Source organism: Jaculus jaculus, chromosome X, assembly GCF_020740685.1.
Source record: "Jaculus jaculus isolate mJacJac1 chromosome X, mJacJac1.mat.Y.cur, whole genome shotgun sequence".
NCBI lineage: Eukaryota > Metazoa > Chordata > Mammalia > Rodentia > Dipodidae > Jaculus > Jaculus jaculus.
The window spans coordinates 71,587,794-71,600,202 of NC_059125.1; the positions used below are offsets into that span (position 1 = coordinate 71,587,794).

Consider the following 12,409-nt stretch of genomic DNA (forward strand, 5'->3'; position numbering starts at 1 on the left):
GTCATATATAAACACAGCAGGAAAAAGACAGCCAGTTTCAAAAATAATGTGTGCAGAGAGGTCAAATACTCAAGCGTGTCCTCTGACTTCCACCATGGCATTCACATTCATACACACATCATACACCTTCACACATAAAGACACAACGAGTGGAAGAACGATTGGATTTTCTTCTGTTCTTGAGGGAAGGGTAGTCCCAGGGAGAAGCTAATTCTTATGGGCTCCAGGTCCCTTCTTCCTTTCCTTTCCCTCTTATGAACTAGAAATATGAAACTGGAATTTTGTGCCAGGTGTGGTGGCACACACCTTTAATCCCAGCACTTGGGAGGCAGAGGTAGGAGGATCACAGAGTTTGAAGCCATCGGGAGACTACATAGTGAATTCCAGGTCAGCCTGGGCTAGTGTGAGACACTACCTTGGGAAAAAAAAAAAAAAACTGGAATTTTGTGAGGCTAAATGCCTTGGGTTGGGGAAGGGGAAGCAAGTAGCTTCTGATGGTCTGATGACTACAAACCTAAAGAAAATAAAGAAAAATATTTAAAAGTAAATCCTGTTGCTCATGGTGGCTGTAGGTAAAGAGGGGACTTTGAACTTTACTGAGCAAATGTCCCATGTACTGCTACTCTAGATTGTTTATTAATTTATAGGTAGTAGAGAAAATAAAAGTTAAAATCAAATTATAGCCATGCTAATTTTTTTTTACCAGATAAGTTGTGCTCATGCATCAATAATGTTTTTAAAAATTACATAGGGCAGACCAATGGGAGCCTCTGCTTATGTGGAGGGTTGAGGAGGGAAGGATTCGACTCCTCCCTTCCCCAGTCCCTGCACCCCCCGCCCCGCCGCCACTGAGCTTCAGCTCCCTTGAGATCTCCGAGGCAGGACAGGCGGCGGGGTGGCGCGAAGGCCACAGCCAAGGGGAAAGTGTGCAGCCCATTGCAGTCTGCAGCCGTGTCTCCCCTGTGCGCCCACGCTGCTGGCTGTGGCGGCTAGTTGGACTCGCAACCCGCCTCAGCGCCAGGGCACATGCAGCAGAGAGGATGAGCCAGAGGAACACGCTGGTGCATCTGTTTCCGGTGGGGGGGGGGGGCGGTGGCACAGTGGGAGCTATTCTGACATGTCCAATGGAGGTTGTGAAAACACGACTGCAGTTAACATCTGTGACATGCTACATCTCTGAAATTCAGCTGAACACCATGGCTGGAGCCAGTGTTTATCGAGTGGTGTCTCCGGGTCCTCTCCACTGCCTAAAAGTGATCCTGGAAAAAGAGGGGCCTTGCTCTTTGTTTACAGGATTGGGCCCCAATTTAGTAGGGGTGGCCCCTTCTAGAGCCATATACTTTGCTGTTTATTCAAACTTCAAGGACAAGTTGAATGTTATTTTTGATCCTGAGTCTACCCAGGTACACATGATTTCAGCCGCAATGGAAGGTTTTACTGCCACCAGCCCCATTTGGCTCATAAAGACTCGGTTACAGCTCCTTGCAAGGAACCATAAGGAAAAGCAAATGGGTGTTTTTGAATATGTTCTTAAAGTATATTAAGCACATGGACTCTGAGGGTTTTACCGGGGCATTTCTGCTTCATATGCCAGCATATCAGAGACTGTTATCCACTTTGTTATTTATGAAAGCATAAAGCAGAAACTCCTGTAATGTAAGACTGCTTCTGTGATAGACAGTAAGGAAGAGTATGTGAAGGAAGCATCCGACTTTGTGAGAATGATGTTAGCTGTTGCCACCTCAACGACTTGTGCCACAACTGTAGTGAAGTTGTAAGAACAAGACTAAGTGAAGAAGGAACAAAATGCAGATCATTTTCTTCAGACACTGTCTTTGGTTGTCCAAGAAGAGGGTTATGGGTCTGTTTACCATGGTCTAACAACTCATCTGGTGAGACAGATTCCAAACACAGCTATAAGCCACCTATGAATTGGTGGTCTATCTACTCAATGGATAGTATCATGGGCTACTGTGCTACTGCGAGGAAAGACCAAAAGATCACAGAGGACAATGGGATGTCAGAGCCACCATGGTGAACAGAAGAAAAATAGCTTGGGAACATGCTTCAGTAAAGTTTGGTTGTAGGAATAAGGTTTTCAGTAATGTGAGGAAAACCTGGGCAACCTCTAAGGAAATGCTTTTAGAAGCATTCCTTACTCAAAGTTGCCATTCTCTCTACCATGTTGACCAGGTGTGGTTGTATTTTATTTATTTATGGCATTCAGAACATAGTGTTTATCCCATGAGCATTTTTTAGTCTTTTAAATGAAGCCATCCTTGGTTATATACTGTACTGTAATTATCCAAAGATAATATTGACAGCTAAAATTTCTAACTTCTGGCTTTTCCTATAATATACTATAAAATAATAGCAATGGTAATGTCTTTGATATATTATTCCATTTTCTTGTTGTTCATTATTTATTTATTTATTTGAGAGCGACAGACATAGAGAGAAAGACAGATAGAGGGAGAGAGAGAGAATGGGCACGCCAGGGCCTCCAGCCACTGCAAACAAACTCCAGATGCATGCGCCCCCTTGTGCATCTGGCTAACGTGGGACCTGGGGAACCGAGCCTCAAACCGGGGTCCTTAGGTTTCACAGGCAAGCGCTTAACTGCTCAGCCATCTCTCCAGCCCTATTCCATTTTCTTGAGAGAACCTTGCACAATATTTTAAATTTAATTACATGGTATAAGTGGTCACTGTTTTTGACAACCAGTTGTTGCACTGTGTCTAAATACCTGTATATTTTCAACATTAAAATATTTTGGTTTCCACAGATAACATCATAATGTGGACAACCAAATACACATGGTTAATAATTTGAGTCTATAAAATAAACTAGTAAAATGCTGATGACTGGCCATTTGGTGACTTGAACATGTCCTCATAGTCTTCTCCTCTTTATGATAGTAAATGAATTAAACTGTGTTTACTATTTATGAAACTTGATATTATATTTCTCATGACTAAGTGTCATTTACCTAAAGTGGAAAAATCTGCTTTGAGTTTTTTCCAGATATGTGAAGATTACACTTATTTTGTAAAGAAAGTGGTAATTTTCAGTTTTGCCCTCAACAGTGTCTTCTCATAGTGACATTAATATCTAGAAAATGATAACATAGAAGAAGGGCCCTCTGCTATCTAATTCAGCAAATATTAGTTGACTTAGAGTCAATAAGTGAATAAGCTGCATTTGACAAGTGTATTCTGTCCTGATTTCCTAAGTGGAATCTTCTGTCACTAGCAAATATCTGCCCTCTTACATTGCCCCATCTGTGGTAGAAAGAGTCAGGCCAATTTGGGTTATGTTAGCAGGATATACTTTTTAAGTTTTGCTATTGAGTCAGCTGCACCTTTTAATACCTTAAATGTATCACATATATGGTCTCTGTAAATGTTTGCTGTAACACTATCAGGAAATGGGTATTGCTATATTGGTACATGAAACTCCTACAATTAAACTCATGTGGTACTAATTTCAGTGTACCTTAACTTTACATTTTGTGCATTGGCTTTACCTTATGAATTACTCTACATGAATGTACTTTGTGGCCTTTTGGGGGGAAGTAAGAGAGTTAGGAGAGAATTCATGTTAAGATTGTTTTTTCATTGTCATGTATTAGACAGAAACCATATTTGTAACATTTTTCTGGGTTTTAAACATTGTTTTAGAGATCTGACACTAACTTCAAGCATTGTGGAAAAGACACATGCCATTAAGCTTTCTTTGCTGTCACCAAAAAAAATAATTACATAGGGCTAGAGAGAGAGCTTAGTGGTTTAGGTGCTTGCCTATGAAGCCTAAGGACCCAAGTTTGATTCTCCAGAACCCACATAAGCCAGATGCAGAAGAGTGCACATGTGTCTGGAGTTCATTTGCAGTGGCTAGAGGCCCTGGCATACCCATTCTCTCCCTTTGTCCCCTTTTCCCCCTCTCATAAATACATATATAAAATAAAATATTTTTAAAATCATATATTGATGCAACTAAAGAGTTGAAATACTAAATTTAGTAAAGAATATGTGAAACATTTGAAAGGTGACCATTGGCTTTTCTGACTATATAGCATATATTAGCTTACTGTTAACAATTGGTCCACTGTACCACTGTACAAACATGAGGTTAACCACACTGGGCACCAAATCATGGTCATACCTTAGCATCTCACAAAATTTAAACCTCACACTGCTTTTAATCTTTTGAGTAGCTAAATATAATATACAAAAAATGTATATGTCTGTCTTTTCTATCTTTACTTAAGTGCTATTGTCTTCATATTCACTCCTGTATAATAGTCTATGGGATACAGATTCTCTGATAGGATGAAAACTAAAGTAAGGCATTGACACTGATAAACTGGCTTAACAAAACAGAATCACATGAACCCCCACTTAAAACTGTTAACATGTCTCTATTCCAACATGTTAACCTTCAATAATTAAAACTTCTTATAAAAAAATCCATTGAATAGAGATTGAGTATCCTCACTGGTTGTCTATTTGAAAGAACAAACTACTAAAGCATCTCTCCAGCCCCTCTGTTATTAGATGTTATTGTAAATTCAAACTGTGTATTCAAATTTATGTAGTAAGTTGGATTTGGCCTTGCCTATCTATAGTGCCAGCTACTCACGAGACTGAGGTTATGAGCTGAGCCCAGGAGATTGAAGCCAGACTGAGAAACACAGATCCAATCTCCAAACAAATAAAAACCTCTTATTAATAAGAAATGGTCTATTCTGGTTAAGATGGCAGTGTAGGTACCACACCAAATTAGCCTGGGGGGGAAAAGACCAAAAAAACCCCAGCAAAATACACACTTTTCCTAAACAGCTAGGTGTATAGGAAATTGAAACGGCAGTGGAGAAGTAGAAGAGATCCAGAGCATCCAGAGCCCACACAGGCCAGCAAAAGTGGCAACGCAGTGGCAGCGGCACACCAGAAAGCAGCCAGGCTCAGTCTGGGCCACAGGAAAAGCCAAAACCAGGTGAGGGGAGTTTCCACTCACACCAGAGCTCTCCACAAAATCTAGAAACGTGAAGGGAGAGCGGCAGTGAACAATAGAGGAGCATATCACAAGGTAGAAAAACACGTGGAACAGTGAGAGAACTAGAGCAGAGTCCGCGCCATCCCCTCCCCCATGCCTGTGCCCAGTTCCAGCCAACAGAGCAGTGGTCCCAGGACCCAGCCACACCAACTTGAGCTGACAGTGGGACCCAAGCAGGAGCAGAGTCCAGCAGCAACATCAGCAGCTCCGGCACCAGCAACAGTGGCCCCAGAAGTAGCAGCGACATTTTCAGCAGTGGCAGCTTAAGGGGCAGCAGAGGCAGTTCCAGCAGTGGCAGCTTCAGGGGCAGCAGTGGAGGATCCAGCAGTGGCAGCTACAGCTACAGCAGCAGCAGCAGCAGTGAAGGACCCAACAGCAGCAGCTTCAGCAGCAGCAGTAGCAGTTCCAGCACCAGGGGTGCCAATCTGGAGGGCCACAGTGGCCAGGCTCAGTTTGCCCCACAGGTAAATACAGTGCCCAGCTCCAGAAATCAGAACAGTGGCCCAACGACCCAGCCAGCAACTTGACTGAGACCAAAATCATCCAAAAAGGTAACTGGGATAGCACTTGGTCACAAGCTGACTTGGATCCCTCAACAGACCAGAAATCTTAACCTCTTTGTTGATAGAGGATCTGGTTGTTATAATACCTACTGTTACATAAATACTTGGTGCTATTTTTGATTGAATGATTACAGTGTTTAGTTTAATTTTAGAATCTACCTATATTTTAATCCACTCAGCCTACTTGAATACTCCCATAGCAGGCAAACTCAACCCCTAGGAACACCTTTGTAGATACTCTGAGAGTCTTAAGAGCCACACCTAACAACATAAGCTCCTACCCTGAAGACATATAACATCAGATCATTTGATATAGCTAAGAATACCCAGCTAGCTAGAAAATCCAAGCATTAACTTAATCCAACATGAAAATATATATATATGTATATATATATATATATATATATATATATATATATATATACATACATATACATTATAACACAAGAAACACTAAAAAGCAAGACAATATAAATCCACCTAAAAGTATTAATGCATCAGAAATGACCTCCAGTGAGAATGATATAGAGGAAATGCCTGAGAAAGATTTCAAAAGAATGATTGTAAATATGTTCAAAGAAGTCAAAGAACAAATCAATGGAGTCAAAGAGGAAATCAAAGGAATCAAAGAAGACGCAGGACACCAATTTCATGAAATAAAGAAGGCAATATAAGACATAAATAAGAAATAGAAATAATAAAGAAAAACCAATTTCATGAAATAAAGAAGGCAATACAAGACATAAATAAGAAATAGAAATAATAAAGAAAAACCAGTCAGAATTACTAGCAATGAAGAACACAGTTAACACAGTCTGTTCTATGTAAATTATACAGTGTTTTCAAACCATGAAAACCTGCCATTTATATAACCTAATCAAAGACAGGCATGGTAGCTTATACCTTTAATCTCAGCACTCAGGAGGCTGAGGTAGGAGGACCATCTTGAGTTCAAGGCCAGATTGGACTAGAGTAAAATCCTGCCTTAAAACAAAGAAGCAAACATCAAAATCCCTACTCAATAAAGGATTTTGTATGGGTGCTTGGTATTGAACTCAGTCCCCCATGTTTGCACAGCAAACACTTTACCATTTGCGCCATCTCCCCAGTCCCTTACTTGTTCTAAAATATGAAATATGTGCATAATACAATAACATGCACCGCATGACAGTTTACTATGCTGTCATCACATCCCCTGAAGGCTAGATACCTGGAATTCAATGTTATTGAAATTACTAGTTCTCTTCAGTCAACATCCAATAAATATTCTGTTCTCATAAATTTTTCTAACGTGTTCTGCTCAGTGCCCATCTCAGCAGCCTTTCAGCTGCTCATTGTCTCCAGCAATAAAGAGACACATCAAACTTTTCTGGGCCACCCCTGAGGTGGTACAGTGTGATTGCTATGTTGTGATCCCACAAACTGTGCAGGTAAAATTCTGTTGAGATCATGAAATCAACTTTTATCCAGGAACATAAGTATCACATTACAAGAATAACATTCTATTCCAAGGAGATTCATCTGACATACTCACTAAATACTTGCGTGCAAATACAATACCTTTAAAAACTCTGTGGCCCCTGAGGGCAACATATTCTTCATTTATACATTTATAAACAAAAATAAACAGTTATTGTAAATAATTCTGAGCAAATCTCCTTTGTAATAAAACTGCAGTAATCATTCTCATGTATACAGGAGCCTCTAGATAGCATATAATATTGTTTCTAACCTTCCTATGTGTTGGGCCTTGAATTTGAGGCCATGAATTTGAGGCCACCCTGAGACTACATAGTGAATTATGGGTCAGCCTGGGCTAGAGTGAGACCCTGCATTGAAAAACAAAAAACAAACAAGCAAACAAAAAACTGATTCAAACTTCTCATTGACACTGGAGGAGACTGAAGGGTCCTGAGAAAGGAGGAAGTGCCCCCCTCCTGGCAGCTTGTGCTCGACCCTCCCCTACTGGGAGTTGGCAGGCAATCCACTTCCTGGGAGACTGCCACGTGGCTCCCTTGGACTGACCCAGGTGGGGACAGAGAAGAATTCTGCCCTCTCGTATTTTTTTTGTGAACTTACTGGGGCAAGACATCCTTGGAGATGCCGAGGCTTTCATCAGTACTGACCATAAGTCCTTTTATAATGATTTGTTAGATAAAAAAGAATATCAACAACAGTTTGAGGAAGGGAGGGAATGCATTTCCCAATTATAGCGATAACCCTTACTTTGAGCAACTCAGACAAAAGTACTCCAATAAACACCCCCAATTCTAAGGGCCACTGCCCACGCCACCCCAGTTTAAAATCCAGTGGAGACTAGGGGATCCTATATGGGTTGAGCAATGACTTCTCCCTTCTTCTAAGTTACACCAACACCACATACTTATTGATCATCAATTGGAGGCTGGACATATCCGTCCTTCCACTAGTCCCTGGAACTCTCTTGTCTTTGTCATAAAAAGCCTAATGGGTCCTGGAGATTTTTACATGATTTAAGGAAGATAATAAACACATGATCCCCCATAGTGGACTCCCATGGATCCCAGCTATTCCCAATATATACCATATTACTATCATTAACATTAAAGTTTGCTTTTTCTCTATACCTCTCCATCCACGAGACATGAAAAAATTTACATTCTCTGTACCCACTGTTAATTTTTATGGCCCAGATAAGAGATTTGAGTGGACTGTCTTACCTCAGGGATGGCTAATAGCACACCCATTTGTCAATATTACCTGTCATCCATTTTCTCTTCTCTTATCAATCTCCCCAATACCTTGTTTTATATTTACATGGATGATATTATTCTTGGGTGCCGAGATTCCTCTACACTCCAGGACCTTACCCACCAATGTCTAACTATTCTTCATACTCACAGCTTTAAAGCAGCTCCTGAGAAAGTTCAAACTGCCTCCCTTTAAGATCTTGGGCTCGATCCTTACCCTAGATACAGTTTCACCTGTTAAACCACAACTTTATATTCAGGATTCTTACACCTTGCCTCAACTCCAGAAACTCTTGGGAGAAATTAACTAGATGAGGCCCTGGATACCTATAAACACTGAGGAATTATCCCCCTTGTTCGACCTACTAAGGGACCTTGATCTTTCATCCCATGTAACCCTTGCACCTGGGTAGAGACAAGTCCTCCATAGAGTCCAGGAGGCCATAGATACCTCTAATATCAAACGATTCAACCCTGATCTCCTTCTTCCCCTCTACCTTTATCCCTGGGGAGACCCTAACCACTGCCCTGTTGGCTCAAAAGGGCAAGCCTATTCAGTGGATTCACCTCTCGATCGGTGGGGCCCCTAGGGTCTATTCTTTAAGTAACCAAGTAGCTGATTGCATCATTAAAGGAAGGGAAACAGCCATTATACTCTTTGGTATTGAGCCTCACTCCATTATTACTGTGTATAAGATAACTGATTCCACTTAGCTCCAAAGAAATAATATAAGGGTCGCTAGGGCACTTGAAGGGATCCTGGGTACCATAGACTGCTATTATGGCCCTCATAAGTGGATGAGATCTTTTTCCAGGTTGGAGTGGAGATCCCCCAAGTTTTTCCTACCTCAACCCAGCCCTGACTTCCTCATTGCCTTTAGAGATGGGGGACGTCTGGGTGGGGGCTTCCCAGGTTGTATATCCCCCCTTTAAATTGTGGGTCAAACCTAAGCCCATAAAGTCTCTCTCTCAGGAAATAGAGGGATCAGCATAGTACAAAGAGCTTTTTGCAGTTATTCTGGCTCTACATACTATTCAGGAGCTGATCAACTTATTTTCTGACAGCCTATATGGGGTAAACATACTGCCCAATCTTATTAAAGCTCACATTAGACTTGATTCCAACCCTATGTCCCCCTTAATGATCCAGGCTTGCACTCTACTCAAACCAAAAGTCTACCCTATCTTCATACAACATCTTTGAGGCCATCAAAATTTACCAGGTTTCCTGTCTAAATAAAAAAGCTTGGCCAATCAATTGGCCTCTGCGGCTCACTATCACACTGTCTCAGAGGCTATCCAATTTCATTCCTTTACCCACACCATCTGGAGAGGCCTTAAACAAAGATTCCCCCAAATACCGAATAAAAATCTTAAAAAGATTATTAGGACATACAAGTCTTGCCAACCCTTCCTCCAGGTTCCCCCCCTCCAAACTTCTGGGAGTAACCCTCAGGGCCTTCACCCCAACCATCTTTGGCAAATAGATGTTACTCATTATTCCCCCTTGGAAAACAAATATATCTTTTTATCAGTTGATACTTTCTCCTGTGCCTGTTGGGCATCTGCACATGCTGGGGAGAAATCTAAACATGCCATTAGTCATATACTTCAATGTTTTGCCACTCTCAGGCTGCCTGATCAAGTGAAAACAGATAATGGCCCCTGCTCTGTAAGTCAAAACTTTACAAGTTTCCTCCAAACGTGGCAAATTACACACTCCACAGGCATCCCATATAACCCTTGAGGCCAAGCTATCATTGAAAGATATAACAAAACACTTAAATCAAAATTACAAAAACAAAAGGGGGCATCATTACACCCCATGATCAGCTAAAGAAAGTACTATTCACCTTAAATATTTTAAATTTTTCTAGAAATGAAAAAATGTCTCCATTTCAAAAACATTGTTCATGCTCTGTCACATACAGCTTGATCAAGGTCAAATGGAGAGACCCATTGGCAGGGGCCTGGAGAGGACCAGACCCACTCCTCACAGCAGGGAGAGGGTTTGGTGTGTCTTCCCTGAAGATGAAAAAAGACCCATTTGGATACCAAAGAGGGACCTAAAATATTTACCCCAACAAAGGGACACTGATAATCACCCCTCCAGGGAGTTTCCCACCCCCTGAGGACTGTTCCTAAAATGGTTTTCACCCTGATAAACCAAACAATTCCCTCCCTTCCAGAGGATTGCTGGCTTTGCCTCTGATCTGGGCCTCCCCAGCTGCTTGCAGTAATCACGAATAATACATCTAGAGTTGCCCATATGCCTGTTGGGGGAGCCCAGCACCTATGAAAGATTTTGCCCATCTTGTTCTCATGTCTCATACAACATTAAACAAGCGATTGCCTACTTTCACAGTTGTGTTGGCAAAAGAGACTCACAGAATCCTCCATTCACAGCTGACCATGATATTTTGGGTCAGGAGAATGTACACCATGGTCTTGGGGTTGCTACTGAGGCAGCCTTAAGACAGGACACAGCCAAAACCAGGACCCTCTGAAACATTCCACCTGTGTGAGAAGGTGCCTTTCCTGCCTCCTGCACCTTACCAGATGACATGATAATAGATGACATCCTCCTTCCCCTACATGCTTGGACTATAAGAAAATCCTGCTGGGACTGATTGAGTGATCAGTAATGACAGTTCATACACTATGCACTGAGCCATACCATGACATATGATGGAGCTTAATGGAATATTGTTGCTGTCCATCCCTCAGACAGAATGTTCATTAAAAAAAAAAAAAGACAGGACTAAAGAGAACATACTGTATGCAAAATTAGAAAGTTATTTTAGCAGAAGATAATCTGGTCAAGTGGTCCTCTATACACATTTATTAAAACCTATTGGCCCAGGACCTAAAAAAGAGTCTCAGGTAATAAACTATGTTAGTCTCCTGCCTCACAAACACTTAAAACATAAATCAAAATCACACAAGCATTTATAACATCTAAGGCTACAAGACAAGGCTTATCAGGGAATTCCTTATACTCTCCAGAAATAGAGACATTACTGATAGTAACTAAGTCACACATTTCACTTCTCAGAATACACAGTACCTGGCTGATAAAAGGACACACCATATGTGCTGGGGATGTAGCTCAGTTGGACAGTAGTTTCCTAGCATATACAAAGCTCTAGGCTCAATTTCTAGCACTACAAAAGGAGTTTTCATGTTCCAGATTTTTCTCAAATAACTGATTTTGTCAAATAACTACCTTTTAAATTCTAGTCATTCAAATCACTACTTTACTGTGTCTTAGCTTTGCCTTAGATATTAATCTCTGTTACTCATATCCTGATAGTTATTACCTCATCGCAATTTTACATACTCTCTTATCAACTTTGTCTATATTTAAAGGCCAATATATCTTCTCCATGTATATGAGAGCTCATTATACAGAAGACTTTAATAAGGCATCCTAGCTTTATATTCAGTTATTCTGATTTTCCTGTCTTTGTGTGTTAGATGGGTTTTTTTAATTAGTTGTGAACTTTACTGTATGAACATATTACATATTGGTCATATTCTCATGTTATACTCTTATGTTCCATGACCCATTCCCCCTAAAGTCCCCCTCAATGGAATTATTGGTCTTCAATCTGGGGTCATGAATGCACAAGTCAATCTCTGTGGGAGGGACAATGCCTCAGGATACTCTTTTACCATGTGGCTTTCACAATCTTTTTGCTCCTTCTTTTGCAATGTTACTGAACTTTAGAGGGCTTGGCATAAGTCTCCTTTAGTGTTGAGCTCTTAGTAGCCTCAATTTTTGCTTTGATGAGTTTTGAGTCTCCTCAGTGACTACCACCCTGGAAGAGATTCTTTGGCTAGAAGTGAGAGAAGCAGTCATATTTAATCCACCATCTCCTTTGTAATGTCTCCCTGGCCCTGGAAGATGTCTTAGAGATGACTCATTTCATACTAGGTAATTGGTTTTGTTTTGTTGTTGTACTTATTGGTCTTGGGTCTCCCAGGTATTTGCTGCCATATGTAAAAGAGTGGGAGCAGCATGGAATGAACAGGAGAAACATACACCTTTAGAAGACTTTT

General features: G+C 41.0%; 1 pseudogene; it reads left to right on the forward strand.

Moving 5' to 3' along the window:
- Positions 1-1,040: 1,040 nt before the first annotated feature.
- Positions 1,041-1,959, forward strand: LOC101605739 (annotated as a pseudogene).
- The last annotated feature ends 10,450 nt before the right edge of the window (positions 1,960-12,409 follow it).